Source organism: Aegilops tauschii, chromosome 6, assembly GCF_002575655.3.
Source record: "Aegilops tauschii subsp. strangulata cultivar AL8/78 chromosome 6, Aet v6.0, whole genome shotgun sequence".
Taxonomy (NCBI): domain Eukaryota; kingdom Viridiplantae; phylum Streptophyta; class Magnoliopsida; order Poales; family Poaceae; genus Aegilops; species Aegilops tauschii.
Window position 1 is genome coordinate 199,456,117 of NC_053040.3, and position 17,184 is coordinate 199,473,300.

The following is a 17,184-nucleotide window of genomic DNA, read 5'->3' on the forward strand; positions in this document are numbered from 1 at the left end:
AGATGATCAAGTCTTTTGTGACGAAGATTCGAGCCCCGCTCTCGTTGTCTCCAAGGTCTTGACTCTTCAACATCAACAAGAAGAAGACCAAAGATTCCATATCTTCCATACCAAGGCCGGCATCAATGGAAGGTCCGTCAAGGTCATCATCGACGGAGGGAGTTGTCATAACTTGGCAAGTGAAGAACTTTGCTCCAAGCTCCAATTGGTCAAGATGAAGCACCCGCATCCTTACAAGGCTCAATGGCTAAGCGACTCTGGCACTATCCAAGTCGAGCATATGGTACAAATTTCCTTCAAGATCGGAGCTTACGAAGACACTTTGGAGTGTGATGTCATTCCGATGTCCATTTGCCACCTCCTTATTGGACGACCATGGCAATTTGACTGAGGTGTCATCCATCATGGGCGAACGAATCACTATAGCTTCAAGATGAAAGGAAAGGAATTTGTGCTACGACAAATGTCTCCCAGCCAAGTGATCGCCGACAAGCAAGCCACCCATCGTGGAGAGAATAGTGAGAGAGCGAACCACCAAAAAGAGAGTGAGCGCCACAAGCCTAAATTGAGTGCCTCCACGATGAGCGGCAAGAAGAACCTAGTCCTAATTGCCACCAAAAGTGAGATGGGAGAAGTGTATGAGAACCCATCAAGTGTCATGCACTATGTCCTTTTATACACGGACGAGGGACCAAAAACTAACACATCTCACCCTCTACCTTTAGTGTTGTCTTCTCTTTTGCAGGCATTCCAAGATGTTTTTCCCGATGAGCTACCCCCGAGAATACCGCCACTACGAGGCATTGAACATCGAATCGACCTCATCCTTGGAGCACCCCTTCCTAACAAGGCTCCCTACCGCGTCAATCCCGAGGAAACTAAGGAGATCCAACGGCAAGTACAACAACTCATCGACAACGGCCATGTACGAGAAAGTTTGAGCCCTTGTGTCGTCCCGGTAATCCTTGTTCCCAAGAAAGATGGTACATTTCGCATGTGTTCTGATTGTCGTCCTATCAATGCTATTACCGTGCGTTATCGTTACCCTATTCCATGCCTAGATGATATGCTAGATGAGCTTAGTGGAGCCACCATTTTCTCTAAGATTGATCTTAAGAGTGGCTACTAACAAATACGCATCCAAGTAGGTGATGAATGGAAAACTGCATTTAAGACCAAATTTGGCTTATATGAATGGCTTGTTATGCCAATGGGTTTATCCGAAGCACCCGATACTTTCATGAGAGTCATGCATTTCGCTCTTCGACCTTATATTGGTGTATTCGTTGCGGTCTATTTTGATGATATTCTTGTATTTAGCAAATCTCTCAAAGATCATGTCACCCATCTTAGAACCATGTTGCAAACCCTTAGGAAAGAGCGCCTTTATGCTAATATGGGCAAATGCCTTTTCGGTGTTGATAAGGTTGTTTTATTGGGTTTCCTTGTGTATTCTAAGGGCGTTCATGTAGATGAATCTAAGATCAATGCTATTAAAACTTGGCCCCAACCAACCAACTTGCAACAAGTGCATAGTTTTCTTGGTTTAGCCGGTTTCTATCATAGATTTATGAAGGATTTTAGCACCATTGCTTCACCTTTGCATGCTTTGAGTAAGAAAAATGCGCCTTTTGTTTGGGGACCATGCCAAGATACCGCATTCAATAAACTTAAGAATTTGCTTACTCATGCTCCCGTGCTTGCATTACCCAACTTTGACAAACCTTTTGAAATTCATTGCGATGCTAGCGGTAATGGCATAGGAGGTGTGTTAACGCAAGAGAAGCACCCCATAGCATAATTTAGTGAGAAACTCTCCGGGGCGCAACTCAATTATCCCATCTATGACAAAGAGCTATATGCTTACTGCGAGTTTTGCGTGAATGGGAACATTATCTTCGCCCTCATGAGTTTATCATTCATAGCGATCATGAAATGCTAAAGTACCTTAAGGGTCAAACTAAGTTGAACAAGCATCATGTTAAATGGAGTGAATTCATAGAGTCATTTCCCTATGTCATCAAGTATATCAAAGGCAAGGAAAATGTTGTGGCGGATGCGCTTTCCCGCAAATGCATGCTTGTTACTAAACTTGAATTGAATGTCATTGTCTTTGAGAACATAAAATACTTGTATGTGCATGATCCTACTTTTGCTATTCCTTATGAAAAGTGTTTGACGCATACATCTTGGGAACGCTATTACATCAAAGATGATTATCTTATGAGAGATAACAAACTTTGCATCCCCGAGTCTTCTCTTCGTTTGTTACTTTTGCAAGAATCTCATGGAGGAGGACTAATGGGACACTTTGGACGCGACAAGACATTTTCTACGCTCTCCAAGAACTATTTTTGGCCCAAGATGTTCCGCGACGTCTCACGCTTCACCAACTGATGATAGACATGTCGCAAAGCTAAGTCCAAAGCTCAATCTCATGGTCTTTATACACATCTTCCAATTCCATATCACCCATGGGAAGATATTAGCATGGGTTTTGTGCTTGGTTTTCCTAGGACTAGAAATGCAAAGGATTCCGTGTTTGTTGTTGTGGACCGATTCTCCAAAATGGCTCATTTTATCCCATGCAATAAGATGGACGATGCTTCACATGTTGCAAACCTCTTTTGTAGGGAAATATTGTGCCTACATGGCGTGCCAAAGACGATAGTCTCGGACCGCGACGTCAAGTTCTTGAGCTACTTTTGGAAGACCTTATGCGCAAAGCTCGGAATCAAGCTACTATTCTCCACGGCATACCATCCACAAACCGACGGCCAAACGGAAGTGACGAACCGAACACTCTCCACTCTACTACGTGTGTTGATCAAGAGGAACATCAAGGAGTGGGAAGAGTGCCTACCCATCGCCGAGTATGCCCACAACCGCGTGAGACATTTGACTACCGGCAAGTCCCCTTTTGAGGTCGTCTACGGTTTCAACCCATTGTCCCTGTCGGTGTCAAAACCGGCGGATCTCGGGTAGGGGGTCCCGAACTGTGCGTCTAAGGTCGATGGTAACAGGAGATGGGGGACACAATGTTTACCCAGGTTTGGGCCCTCTCTATGGAGGTAATACCTTATTTCCTGCTTGATTGATCTTGATGAATATGAGTGTTACAAGAGTTGATCTACCACGAGATCGTAATGGCTAAAACCCTAGAAGTCTATCCTGTATGACTGTATTCATTTCCGTACTAAGCCCTCCGGATTATATAGACACCGGAGGGGACTAGGGTTGTACAAAGTCGGATACAGAGAAAGGAATCTTCATATTTGGTCGCCAAGCTTGCCTTCCACGCCAAGGAGAGTCCTATCCGGACACGGGAGAGAGTCTTCGGTCTTGTATCTTCACAGCCCATTAGTCCGGCCCATGTCCAATAGGCCGGACGCCCGAGGACCCCTTAGTCCAGGATTCCCTCAGTAGCCCCTAAACCAGGCTTCAATGATGAGGTGTCCGGCGTGCAGATTGTCTTCGGCATTGCAAGGCAGGTTCCCCTTTCCGAATACTCCAAGATAGTCTTCGGACGAACATGTCCGGATCTGCAACACAAGTACCACAACCGTAGAGAATATGATATTTCATGAGTCCAATCTGCCGACAACTTTTCGTAACGTGACATCACGCTTGCCCGGTCATTATTTCAAACCATTTCCTGTCCTGCCGTTCCATGTTTCGAGGCGAGGTTTTTATTGGCACGTCTTGTCGAAGCAGAGATCATGTCCCCTTATTGCGGGATTCTTATTAATACGAGTGTGGGTAACCCAACTATTCCATTGGAAAGATTCCTTAGGAATAGGCGGGTTTTCAGGCTTAGGAGGAGGCGTTCGATACCCGCTGCCTTTATAAAGGAGCCAAGGGCCGTCTTTATTTACGCCAAACCTCTCCTCAACCTCCCCAACCTCGAGTCCTAGCACCCAAGGTTTGACTCCATTGCTTCAAGCTTCCCAGTCATGTCCGGACCCAGCCCGTAGGGCCGATGGGTGGCTTCCTCTGTTACAGAGGACGACATTGCGAAGCTTCGGGCAGCCAGATACCTGACCGCGGAGATCCCCCCATGGGCTTCTTGCTCAAGGACAGGTTATTCCGACTCCCAGATCCGGTGAGAGGGTCGTATTCATCTCTCACTTCCTCCGAGGGTTAGGGTTCGCTCTTCACCCCTTCGTCTGGGGGCTCATGTTTTATTACGGACTAGATTTTCACGATCTAGCCCCAGATTCTTTCCTCCATGTCTCGGCATTCATCATCACGTGTGAGGCCTTCCTCCGAATTCCCCCACACTTCGGCTTATGGCTCAAGACCTTTAGTGTGAGGCCGAAGGTGGTCGACGAGAAACAGGCGGAGTGCGGCGGCGTTGTAGTGAGAAAGCTCACCAATGCTCTTTGGCCAAAAGGTTCCTTCACCGAAACTTCCAACCAATGGCAGCGGGAGTGGTTTTACGTCACAGAACCCCGCGGTACCAAGTGGGCAGCTATACCTGTGTTCCGTTCGGGCCCTCCGTTACAGCTTGCATCATGGATTAATAAGGGGCTGGACTGGGGATCAGTTGATGAAGTGCAGACTCTACAGAGCCGCATCTGAACCCTCCTTGAGAGGGACATCGATCTTGTCAACGTGATTCAAGTAATGCTAGTCCGCCGAGCCCTGCCATGCCAGCGTAGGCCTCTTCACATGTGGGAGTTTAATCCGGAAGGACCACGAACCCTCCAACACTTCTTCGGCACTACGCACAAAGGGATGTGGAAGTTGTTTTTCGGGAAACAAAAACAGTGGCCGGACACCACCGAGGACATCGGCCTCGACTGCAACCATCCGGATACCTCAGTAAGCGCTCAACTCCCGAACACTTTGTAGTTAAGCATGCTGTAATACGTTACTGAGCAAACTATCTTCTTCCAGGGCTGGGTAAAGAAAGCGGAGCGAATTAGGTGTTCGGCCCCCCTCCCCGAAGACTCAGCGGATCCCGTACTAACAAGGATGCTGGCCCCGGCACCATACCAGATGCCTGTGGAGGAGGACAAGGCGGAAAGTGGGAGGACCAAAGGCGGCCTCCATCCCGAAGGTATATCAAACATTGTGTCCGGGGGAATCAAAATTCCATCGTCTGAAGACAAAAGTGAAGGCGAAGTCAACGTCTCTTCCCCCCATGGTAAGAAAAGGGTTGCCTCCGAAGATTGGGAGGGAAGGGCTCCTAAGCGAGGCAAGGTGCCCCAGTCGGGTTGCTCGGGCTTGGAGGATGGCGTCTTCGTACAGTCCCACGATGAGGACAAGCCTCTAGCTGAATCGTGAGTGAACAAGGATTTTTTTTAAACACATCCCGTTTCTTTCCTATTACCAAGGTAACATCTAGAATATATGTTTTTTTTTGCAGCTCGGCAAATAGTCTTCTTCACCAATCCTCTTCCTCGGGAGATCTTCTTCCGGAGATGATGGAAAGCGAGACACCTCCATCGGTCTCCTCGCCCACTAAGGCGGACGACTTTGAGGTGTCATCCCGGAGGGTCTCTCCTGGTCAACAAGTGGTGCGAGGGGTGATGAAGACACTACCCGAAGGTGATACTTTGGTAGCCCAGGATCCGGGGGCCAACAATAAAGGCCCCGGACAGTCCGGCTTACAGCCGGAGACGACTCTTGGGACAGATAAGTGGATTCCTTCGAAGGGAGGCTGTACTCCTACAGCAGCTTCTGGAGGTCCTGAGGATAAGGTGAACTCACTCCTCTCCGAAATACCACTTTCTACACATGAGACATGGCTACTACCTCAAACGGAAACACTATGTGTGATCAGGTACTTGGAGGAAGAACACGGAGCAGCTACATCCAATGGATAAGACGGCGAGGACACCAAGTATGAGGGACAAGAAGAAGAGTTGCCATTGAAGCTACAGCCACCGGACGTCCGGCCTCCACCGGACGACCGGCACCTGAAGCCCCAGCATACCCAAGTCCCAGCCAACGCAAGCTACAGACGTCCGGCCTTCACCGGACAACCGGCCACACCTCCCAGTAAGTGGATGTCCGGCCTCCACCGGACGACCGGCACCATCACCATCGAGGGAAAATTAGCGGAAGTCCGAAGTGACCGGACGTCCGGTGCCACCTTCACAGAACGAAATTAGCGGAAGACCGGCGACTACCGGACGTCCGGACGCCCATGAGCCACCGGACAACCGACACCTAGCGGACGTCTGGTACCTGTCTGCGCACAGTTTCAGGCTCGAGGCCCATTTACCCCATTTACTTCGCCCCCATTTGCACTAAGACTATAAATAGACCTCCTCCTCCTCCTAGTTAGGGTTAGCAAAGGATTAGCTCATTTTAGAGATAGAGCTTTGCTCATCCACTTGGTTACTTCTCCTGTGGAGCTCATGACCTCTTCGGAGAAGATCCCCCAAGCAGATTCAAGACCCCTCACGGGAAGACCCCCTCAAGGCCTCCTCACAGAGAAGAACTAGTTACCCCATGTATCGTCCTTTGTTGGATTTGGATCGTGTATCTCTTTGTGTTTCGAGGATCTAGCATATGTGTGACCGAATCTTGTTGGTTTGAGTGATTTCTCTTGTGTTTTCCCTCGTTTCCCTCTCGTGTTCTTCATAGGGTCCGCTCCAATCGTGAAAGATCGGCCCGAGGGTTTCCACCCTACATCACATCCAATCGGCCGCGACCTACTTCGACAACATGCACGCCCTCTCCGATGAACTTGATGCGGTGGGCAAACCAATCAGGGAGGATGAGTTGACCTCTTTCATTGTTGTTGGCCTTGATATGGAGTATCAACCCATCATCTCCGCCTTAGACATCCGCACCGAGCCGATCTCCGTCGGCAACCTTTTCTCCCTAGTGGCAAACTTTGACCTGAGGGTCGAGATGTTCCATGTCACGGGAACTGACGACTTCAAATCATCGGCAAACATCGCCTCCCATGGTCTCCAGGGGCCAAACAAGGGCTTTCGCAACTAGCAGAAGGGCAGAGGTGGTGGCGGATCGTGCATCAGAAGCGGTCACTATGGTGGCAATGGCTACAGTGGCAACCCCAGCGGCGGCTACAACGGTTGGTTCTGGCGGCAGCTACAATGGTACCAGCGGCTACCACCAGAATAGTGGCGGTGATGTTCACCACAATGCTGGTGGTGGTGACTACTATCACCAAGGCAAAAACTCCAGCAGCAGACACAACCCTCGGCACCCCCTCCAACAACAGGGGCACCCCCTTCAAAGACATGAAAGATATGAAGGCAGGTGCCAAATATGTAAGAAAAATAATCATCTAGCTAGAGACCGTGATTTGCGCTATGCCAGTAACATGTCCCAAAAGAAAAAGGTTAAAGCTGCAGCTGACACATCATATGGTGTCAATGCCAATTGGTATTTGGATACGGGTGCCACAAACCACATCACCAGCGAACTGGAGAAGGTGATGTTGCATGAGAAGTATTGTGGCCATGATCAAGTCTACGCCACAGCTAATGGTGGGGGTATAGAGATTAGTCATATTGGTCAATCAATTATCAAAACCCCACACAAAGATTTTGTTCTAAAAGAAACCTTACATGTTCCACATGCCTCCATAACCCTTCTCTCAGTTCATCGTATTGCCCTCGATAATAATGTCTTTCTAGAAGTTCACCCATATTTCTTTTTGATCAAGGACTAGGTCATGAAGAAATTATCCATAGGGGTACCTATGTACAAGGGCTCTATTCATTGCTTCCTAAGTATTAACAATTCAATAAACAAGTGTATGGTGCCATCAAACTCGCTGCAGAAAGGTGGCACAGTCATCTAGGCCATCCATCTTTTGCTATTGTTCATCGCATTCTTAGTAGAAATAAACACCTAGTTGTTGGTGAGACAAATCTAGAAACTATTAGTGATTTATGCCAAAGAGCAAAAGGTCATCAATTACCATATCATGTCTCCACTAGTGTGTCTACCAAGCCATTGCAACTTTTTTTATGTTTGGGGTCCAGCACCCTTTTCTGTTGGTAGACATTCTTATTATGTAGCGTTGTTGATGGCTATAACAAATACACTTGGACCTACCTCCATAAGAAACATTCTGATGTGTTTCAAGTTTTTCACAACTTCCAAGCCATTGATGAATGTTAATTTGGTAGCAAAATCATTACCATGCAATCATATTGAGTGGTGAATATGAGAAACTAAATTCTTTTTCCAAAAAAGATAGGTATGTCTCATCATGGTGTCTTGTCCACAGCCCATCAACAAAATGGTGTGGCAAAATGCATATTGAGATATGTGAAAAACACCTTGGATGTTGGACTAACCTTTAGCAAGTCATTTTCTACACTTGTTACTGCTTTTTTCGAATCTGACTCCGTGGGCTGTTTGGATGATCGAAGGTCAACATGTGGCTTTGCAGGTTTCTTTGGGCCCAACCTGGTCTCATGGTATGCAAAGAAGTAGGCCGCAATTTCAAGATCAGGCACTCACACAAAATACAAGGCATTGTCAAATGCAACAACAGAAATTATCTGAGTCAAGTCCATGCTTAAGGAACTTGGAATATACCATACACAAACACCCTATCTTTGGTGTGACAACCTTCGTGCTACATACTTGCTTGTTAATCCTGTTTTTCATGCTAGAACCAATCATATTGGGATTGACTATCATTTTGTGAGGGAAAGAGTTTCTAATAAGGAACTGGACATTCGGTTTCTACGCACCAAGTTACAGATGGCTTTACAAAGGCATTGGCACAAGATCATTTGAAGATTTCAAACATAATCTTAACTTGAGGAGTTTAGATCAAGTGAGGGTGTTAAACATGAGATATATTGTGGGTGCAAGGCCTGTCTTACGGCACACTTGTAGATAGATAGAAATAGCATTCTTTTCTTGTTTAAGTTACATCTATCTCTATACCAAACTCTCCTTGTAATATCTTTCGGTTAAACCTCCCAACCGACTACTATGTATCTGATGAGAGGATCTCTCTCCACGATCAATATAACACCATGCGGGCTCCCTATCAGGAGTTGAGACGTTTCTAATCCCTGCTGCTACACATACTGGACCAATTACTAGAGCTCGCGCACACCAATTACATTACCAGGTACTTCCGTTTCTTGGTAACGATTATAATGTTCATGAGAATATGATGCTGCCTAAATTGGATACATTTGTTTTCCTTCCAGATGAAGAGTCCAACATGGACAAGAAGGATGAACATTGGAGCATGATCAAGCATGAAGATGATGGCACGCGTAAGGGGAACAAGAACGGAGTTTCTGGTGGAGTTTTCAGCACTTTGGAGCCACTATGATGACATACAAGTACATGGACGAAATATACAAGATGACCTTGCATAAATTTTGTCCATAGCTTAATATAGGTGTTGTGCCACCTTATTTTTGGGCCAGGTCCATGTAATTTATAAGTACACTTAGTAGGCTATTTTTAGAGTCTTTATTAATAGGGAAAACTACTTAGGACAGAATTTAATCCCACCTTGCCAAGGGTTGGACCAAATTCCCCTGTCTCCCTATAAGTGCAGCCCTTAGGGCGTCATTTTAGACTTGGGTTTTGTTTAGATTAAAGTCAGCCATAGCTGCAACTCGCGTCCTTCGTTTGTGTTCAACAACTAGACCAAGATGCCATAGAACCCCACTTGATTAGTAAAGCTTTCCTCCTAAATTCGCAATATTCAGATTGCAATCTCAGTTTCTTGCTTGTTCTTCATTTGTGTGCAAGAAATAGACCCTCATGGTCACGTTGATCATGCTCCGGCGTGGTCAATAACCTCTCAAAGTTGGTTTAGCGATTGCTAAGGCGCGATGTCTTCGCGCGTTCGCTGTCGGGTCGTCAAAGTCGACTTCCACCGAAAGCGATAGCTACCTCTCACCGAAACATTAGGACACCTTCGCCTCTATCAAGTGGTATCACATTTCTAGGTTGCTCGGTGAGATTTTACCAGTTTTTCGTAGCTTAGACTGCATATGTCTTCATATCTACAGTCCACGAAAAAGCCACCAAAAATATTAGGGCTAATTCATCGTATCCGAACCAATCTGAGGCTTTGCATAATCTTTTTAGTGTTTTGCTTTGTTGAATTTACAGTTGCATCATCGTGTCGAGTTGATGATCTTAGCATCTAGTTGCCTTAGAGTTTCGAGTTCTGGTCATAGGTTTTCATGTCGCTGTCGCACCATATTCTTCGTCGTTGCCATATACCATCACCACATATCCGCTGCCAATCCGAGTCCATATACAACCACTGCATATCCACCACCAATCCGAGTCATATATATCCATCACGTCCCCATCACGCCAACCGAGTCAACCTCCAGCACATCATTGCCACCAACCCGTGTTCCACCGCCGCTACATATATCTGCCACCAATCGAGCTCCAGCAGAATACATCTCCACCACCAATACTAGTCCGAGTTAATTATTCGCATCTTTGTTTGATTTACAAATCACACAATACTATGTGCCGTGATCAAGTCATACTCCCCAACTTTTGTGTCACCCGCAGAAGAGAAATAGTTCCAAACTCAAAAAAAAAACTAATCCTGGAAAATTTTGGCTAGGCAGTTTTTAGACCATTTGTACTCTATTTCAGAAAAAATGTTGTTGAGCTAAAAAAGAGGGGGAAGTGAAAAAAAAGTTGAAAAATAGAGCGGAAAAAGAGATTCAGAGTGTGCTTCCTTTTTGCTACCATATATTAAGCCTTCCCAACTCCACATATCATCTACATCATGCGTTTGACACCACGTGACAATCTCTTTATCAAAGCTTTGAGGAGTTTTGACTACAACGGTTGCCGATTACCGCTTGCTGCTTGGTAAGAATGGATAAGAATTTGTGATTAGCTTGACAGATTTGTGACTTTCCACCACACCACAACCTATTAGTAGCCAATAAGAACATATTTTTATGTGTTTCTATTGTTGCTAACCATGGTAGGATCACACGCCGGCGAGCTAGACTGGGAGAGCATGAAGAACAAGGAACTACATGATAAATTTCAGCAAATGATGGGTGAACAGGTGCAAGACATGTTGGACAGATTTGGAGAGGCCATGGAGAAGCTAGATGGCTTGGAGAAGACGTTCGACACCAAGATGGAGGCCAAGTTTAATGAAGTACTCGCACGTATACCACCACCACCGGCTTCACCTGTCATGTGGGACAACAACAACAACAACAACAACAACAACAACAACAACAACAACAACAACAACAACAACAACAACAACAACAACAACAACAACAACAACAACAACAACAACAACAACAACAACAACAACAACAACAACAACAACAACAACAACAACAACAACAACAACAACAACAACAACAACAACAACAACAACAACAACAACAACAACAACAACAACAACAACAACAACAACAACAGCAACAACAACAACAACAGCAACAACAACAACAGCAACAACAGCAACAACAACAACAGCAACAACAACAGCAGCAACAACAACAGCAGCAACAACAACAACAACAACAACAACAACAACAACAACAACAACAACTTCCAAATCACGTGGGACAAGCACAGCGTGTGCCTATCGAGCAAGGCTAGCACTCCAGTGTCTTTGCTACTATTGATGCTTCTGTGGCTCCTTCTACTACTGTCAATCAGTATGAAGACTATGATGGTGATTACGAGGATGGGGTTCCTCAAAATCAGAACTACGTACAACCACCAGCACTAGCACCAGGTCATCCACATGCATACAATCACAACGGTGGCGCTGCACCACCCCCTTAGGTATGAGATAATGACCATGTCCCTAAACTGAAATTGAATATTCCGCCATTTGAGGGTAGATATATTCCCAATGTATATCTTACTTGGGATTTAGCAACTGAACAACGTTTTACATGCTTACAATATCCTGAGGATAGACATGTTGCTACTTTTGTTTGTGAATTCACTAGTTTTGCTTCTGATTGGTGGTCTGGACATTGTAGAATATATCATGATAATATCCCGACTACTTGGGCTACTTTGAAAACTGCTATGCGTACTCATTTGGTTCCACCATATTATCAATGTGAATTACTTCAAAAATTGCAGCGTTCAAGATAAGGAAATGCTTTAATATTATTAGAATTAAAACTTGCATGATTAGATGTGGTATTGTTGAGGACAATGAATCTATGCTTGCACGTTTCATGGGTGGGTTAAATAGAGAAATTCAAACCATCTTAGAGTATAAGGATTATAACAATATCAGTCGTTTATTCCATCTTGCTTGGAAAGACGAATGTGAAGTGCAAGATCGACGGGCATTGGCATGAACTAATTTTTCTACAGGTCGTTCTTCATTATGGAACCACGTACATCATCTACTTCCACACGTTCTGCTACGGGACTGCCTACTTCAGCCGCCAACTCCAACTGAGATACAAGAAATCAGGCACCAGGACCACCCCCCGGCAAGAGCACACCTTCGGGTCCCGCACACAACTAATCTTCATCCATGGCATCAACAAGGCAAACACATGATGCTATATATCCTCGTTGCAAGGGTGGAGGTCATTATGCGAGCCAATGCCCATCCAAGCGTGTGATGGTCATTACTGAGGATGGTGGGTATGAGTCCGCTAATGACTATGATGAGGAGACTTTGGCTCTTATTGCAAGTGAAGAACATGGTGGAGATGATTCTGAATAAGAGATGCAATACATGGCTGCTGAAGACGCTGGCAGGTATGAAAGTTTAGTTGCTCAACGTGTTTTGAGTGTGCAGGTAGCACAAGTTGAGAAAAATCATAGGCGCAATTTGTTCCATACAAAGGGAGTTGTGAAGGAACATTTTGTTCGCGTCATCATCGATGGAGGGAGTTGCAATAACTTGGCTAGCATGGAGATGGTGGAGAACTTGTCTCTCACCACCAGACCACATCCTCATCCTTACTACATACAATGGTTCAACAACAGCGGTAAGGTTAACGTAACACGTACTGTTCGTATGCATTTTAGTATCGAGTACATATGTTGATTATGTTGGTTGTGATGTGGTACTCATGCAAGCATGCTCCCTATTACTTGGTAGACCATGGAAATTCGATAAAAAATTGTCCACCGTGGTAGAAAAAATAAGTATACTCTTGTTCATAAGGATGAACATATTATTTTGCTTCATATGTCTCCTGAACACATTTTGAAAGATGATCTTACTAGAGCTAGTAAAGCAAAACAGGAGCAAAATAAGAGTGAAAATCGTATCATGGCAAAAGAATTTGAGCAACACAATAAGCATAACAAACCATCATCTAGTGTTGCCTCCGAAATTAAATTGAAAATTGGATGTTTACAGCCACCAAATCCGATATTGATGATCTAGATTTTAGCAAATTTGTTTGCTGTGCTTTTGTGTGCAAAGAGGCATTATTTTCATTCGAGGACGTGCCTCCCTCTTTCCCACCTGTTATCACTAAAATTTTGCAGGAGTTTGCTAACGTATTTCCACAAGACGTGCCACCGGGATTACCACATATTCGAGGAATTGAGCATTAGATTGACTTAATTCCTGGTGCTTCGTTGCCCAACCGCTTGCCATATCGTACCAATCCAAAGGAGACGAAGGAGATTTCAAGTCCAGGAGTTGCTCGACAAAGGTTATATACGCGAATCCCTTAGTCCTTGTGTTGTTCCTATTATTATAGTGCTGAAAAAGGTTATATACACGTATGTGTGTTGATTGTAGATCCATTAATAATATTACTATTCCCTATCGTCATCCTATTCCTAGTCTAGATGATATGCTTGATGAATTAGGTGGCTCTACCGTATTCTCCAAAGTTGATTTGCGTAGTGGATACCATCAAATTCGTATGAAATTGGCAGATGGATGGAAAACAGCATTTAAACTAAGTTTGGCTTATATGAGTGGTTAGTCATGCCTTTTGGGTTAACTAATGCACCTAGCACATTCATGAGATTAATGAACGAAGTTTTACGTGCTTTCATTGGACGATATGTGATAGTCTATTTTGATGATATATTTATAGCAGATCTTTGGAGGAATATTTGGAACATCTGTGTGCTATTTTTATTGCTTTATGTGATGCACATTTGTTTGGTAACCTTGGGAAGTGCACCTTTTGCACCGTCTGAGTATGTTTTTCTGGCTATGTTGTTACTCCACAGGGAATTGAAGTTGATAAAGCCAAGAATGAAGCGATTGAGAGTCGGCCGCAGCCCAAAATGGTCACACAAGTGAGGAGTTTTCTTGGCCTAGCTGGTTTCTATAGGCGTTTTGTGAGAGATTTCGGTACCATTGCTGCAGCTCTCAATGAGCTTACAAAGAAGGGTGTGTCTTTTGTTTGGGGTACGACAGAGGAAGGAACCTTCATGGTATTGAAAGATAAGTTAACACATGCTCCTTTACTCCAACTTCCTGATTTTAGTAAGACTTTTGAGCTTGAATGTGATGCTCGTGGAATTGGATTACGAGGTATGTTATTACAAGATGGTTAACATGTTGCATACTTTTCTGAAAAATTGATGGGCCTAGTCTAAATTATTCTACTTATGATAAGGAATTATATGCTCTTGTTCGGACTTTGGAAACATGGCAACATTATTTATGGCCCAAAGAATTTGTTAAACATTCTGATCATGAATCTTGGAAACACACTAAAAGTCAAGCAAAACTGAACAGTAGACATGCTAAATGGGTTAAATTCATTGAGACTTTCCCTTATGTCATTAAACACAAAAGGGCGAAAGAAAATGTTATTGTCGATGCTTTGTCTTGTCGTTATACTGTGCTTTCACAACTTGACATTAAAATATTTGGTATGGAGACCATTAAAGACCAATATGTGTATGATGTTGGATTTAAAGATGTGATGCAGAACTGTAAAGAAGGAAGAACATGGAACAAGTTGGTCATTAGTGATGGATTTGTGTTACGTGCTAACAAGCTATGCATTCCAGCTAGCTCCGTTCGTCTGTTTTTGCAGGAGGCGCATGAAGGAGGATTAATGGGACACTTTGGCGTGAAGAAGACGGAGGACGTACTTGCTACACATTTCTTTTGGCCAAAGATGAGATAGGATGTTGGGCGTTTTGTTGCTCGTTGGACTAGATGTCAAAAAGCTAAGTCACAACTCAATCCTCATAGTTTATATATGTCGTTGCCCGTACCTAGTGTTCCATGGAAGGACATATCTATGGATTTTGTTTTAGGTTTACCTCGAACAAAGAAGGGGGGGGATAACATATTTGTTGTCGTGGATAGATTTTTGAAAATGACATACTTTATACCATGTCATAAAAGTGATGTTGCTGCTAATGTTGTTGATTCGTTCTTTCATGAAATTATTCGCTTGCATGGTGTGCCTAATACAATTATTTCAGATCATGATAATAAATTACTTAGCCACGTCTGGAGATGTTTATGGGATAAGTTGGCGACTAAACTGCTCTTTAGTACTACATGTCAGCCCCAAACTGATGGTCAAACTGAAGTAGTCAATAGAACACTGTCTACTATGCTTAGGGCTGTTTTGGAGAATAACGTGAAAATTTGGGAAGAATACTTGCCTCGTATTGAATTTTCTTATAATCGGTTGCTGCATTAATGTGCCTTTTAAAATTGTGTATGGTTTCCTACCTCGTGCATCCATTGATTTCTTGGCTCTTCCATCTTCAAGAAGGTTAATTTTGATGCTAAACAACGTGTTGAATTGATCTTAAAAAATCATGAGTTAACTAAGGAAAACATTGAGAGCATGAATGCTAAATTCAAACTTGCTGGCGATAAGGGTAGAAGACATATTGTGTTTGAACCAGGAGATCTTGTTTTGTTACATTTATGCAAAAATAGGTTTCCTGATTTGCGCAAATCTAAACTAATGCCACGTTTTGATGATCCTTTTAAGGCGTTAGAGAAAATAAATGATAATGCGTATAAACTTGAGCTGCCTGCAAATTTTGGGGTTAGTCCCACTTTTAACACTGTAGATTTGAAGTCTTATGTAGGTAAGGAATATGAGTTTCCTCGAGGACGACTTCAATTCAAGGAGAGGATGATGAGGACATCACTAATACAGTTACACCCACAATCCCTGCTGCTACACATACTGGACCAATTACTAGAGCTCGTGCATGCCAATTAAATTACTAGGTACTTTTGTATCTTGGTAACGATTCTAATGTTCATGAGAATATGATGCTGCCTAAATTGAATGTTTGTTTTGCTTGCAAATGAAGGGCCATCATGGACAAGAAGGATGAACATTGGAGCATGATCAAGCATGGAGATGATGGCGCGCGCAAGGGGAACAAGAATAGAGTTTCTCGTGGAGTTTTCAGCACTTTTGAGCCACAATGATGACATACAAGTACGTGGACGAAATATACAAGATGACCTTTCATAAATTACGTCCATAGTTTAATATAGGTGTTGCGTCACTTTATTTTTGGGCCAGGTGATAGAGGCAAAGGTGTTCCGTCTTTCGATGAGATGGTGGCTATCGTTTTTAATGGAGTAGACTTTGACGATCCGGCTACGAACGTGCAAGGATGTCGCGACTTAGCAACCGCTAAACCAACTCCGAGAGGTTATTGACCACACCGGAGCATGATCAACCTGACCACGAGGGTCTATTTCCTGCAAGCAAACGAAGAACAAGCAAGAAACTAAGATTTGCAATCAAGATATTGCGAATATAAGAGGAAAGCTTTATTAATCAAGGTGGGGTTCTGTGACGTCTTGGTCTGGTCGTTGAACACAAACGAAGTACGCGAAGTTGCAGCTATGGCGAACTTTTAATCTAAACAAAACCCAAAGTCTAAACGATGCCCTAAGGGTTGTATATATGGAGGAAGAGGGGGGAATTTCGTGGCCCTTGAAGGAGGGGTCCGAAACCAACCCTAACTCTTGTTTCCCCACACATACGGACTCTAAAAACAGCCTATACTTGACTATTTTGAAATTACATGGGCCTGGCCCAAAAATAAGGTGACCCAGCACCTATAATAGCCTCTGGATGATATTTATGAAGTGGCAACTTGTATATTTCGTCCAAGGCTTCATGCACTCATTATGGTGGCTTCAAAGTCCTGAAATCATCACTTGTAACTCCGTTCTTGTTCCCCTTGCACATGCCATCATCTCCATGCTTAATCTTGCTCCAATGTTCATCCCTCTTGTCCAAGCTAGGGCCTTCATTTGTA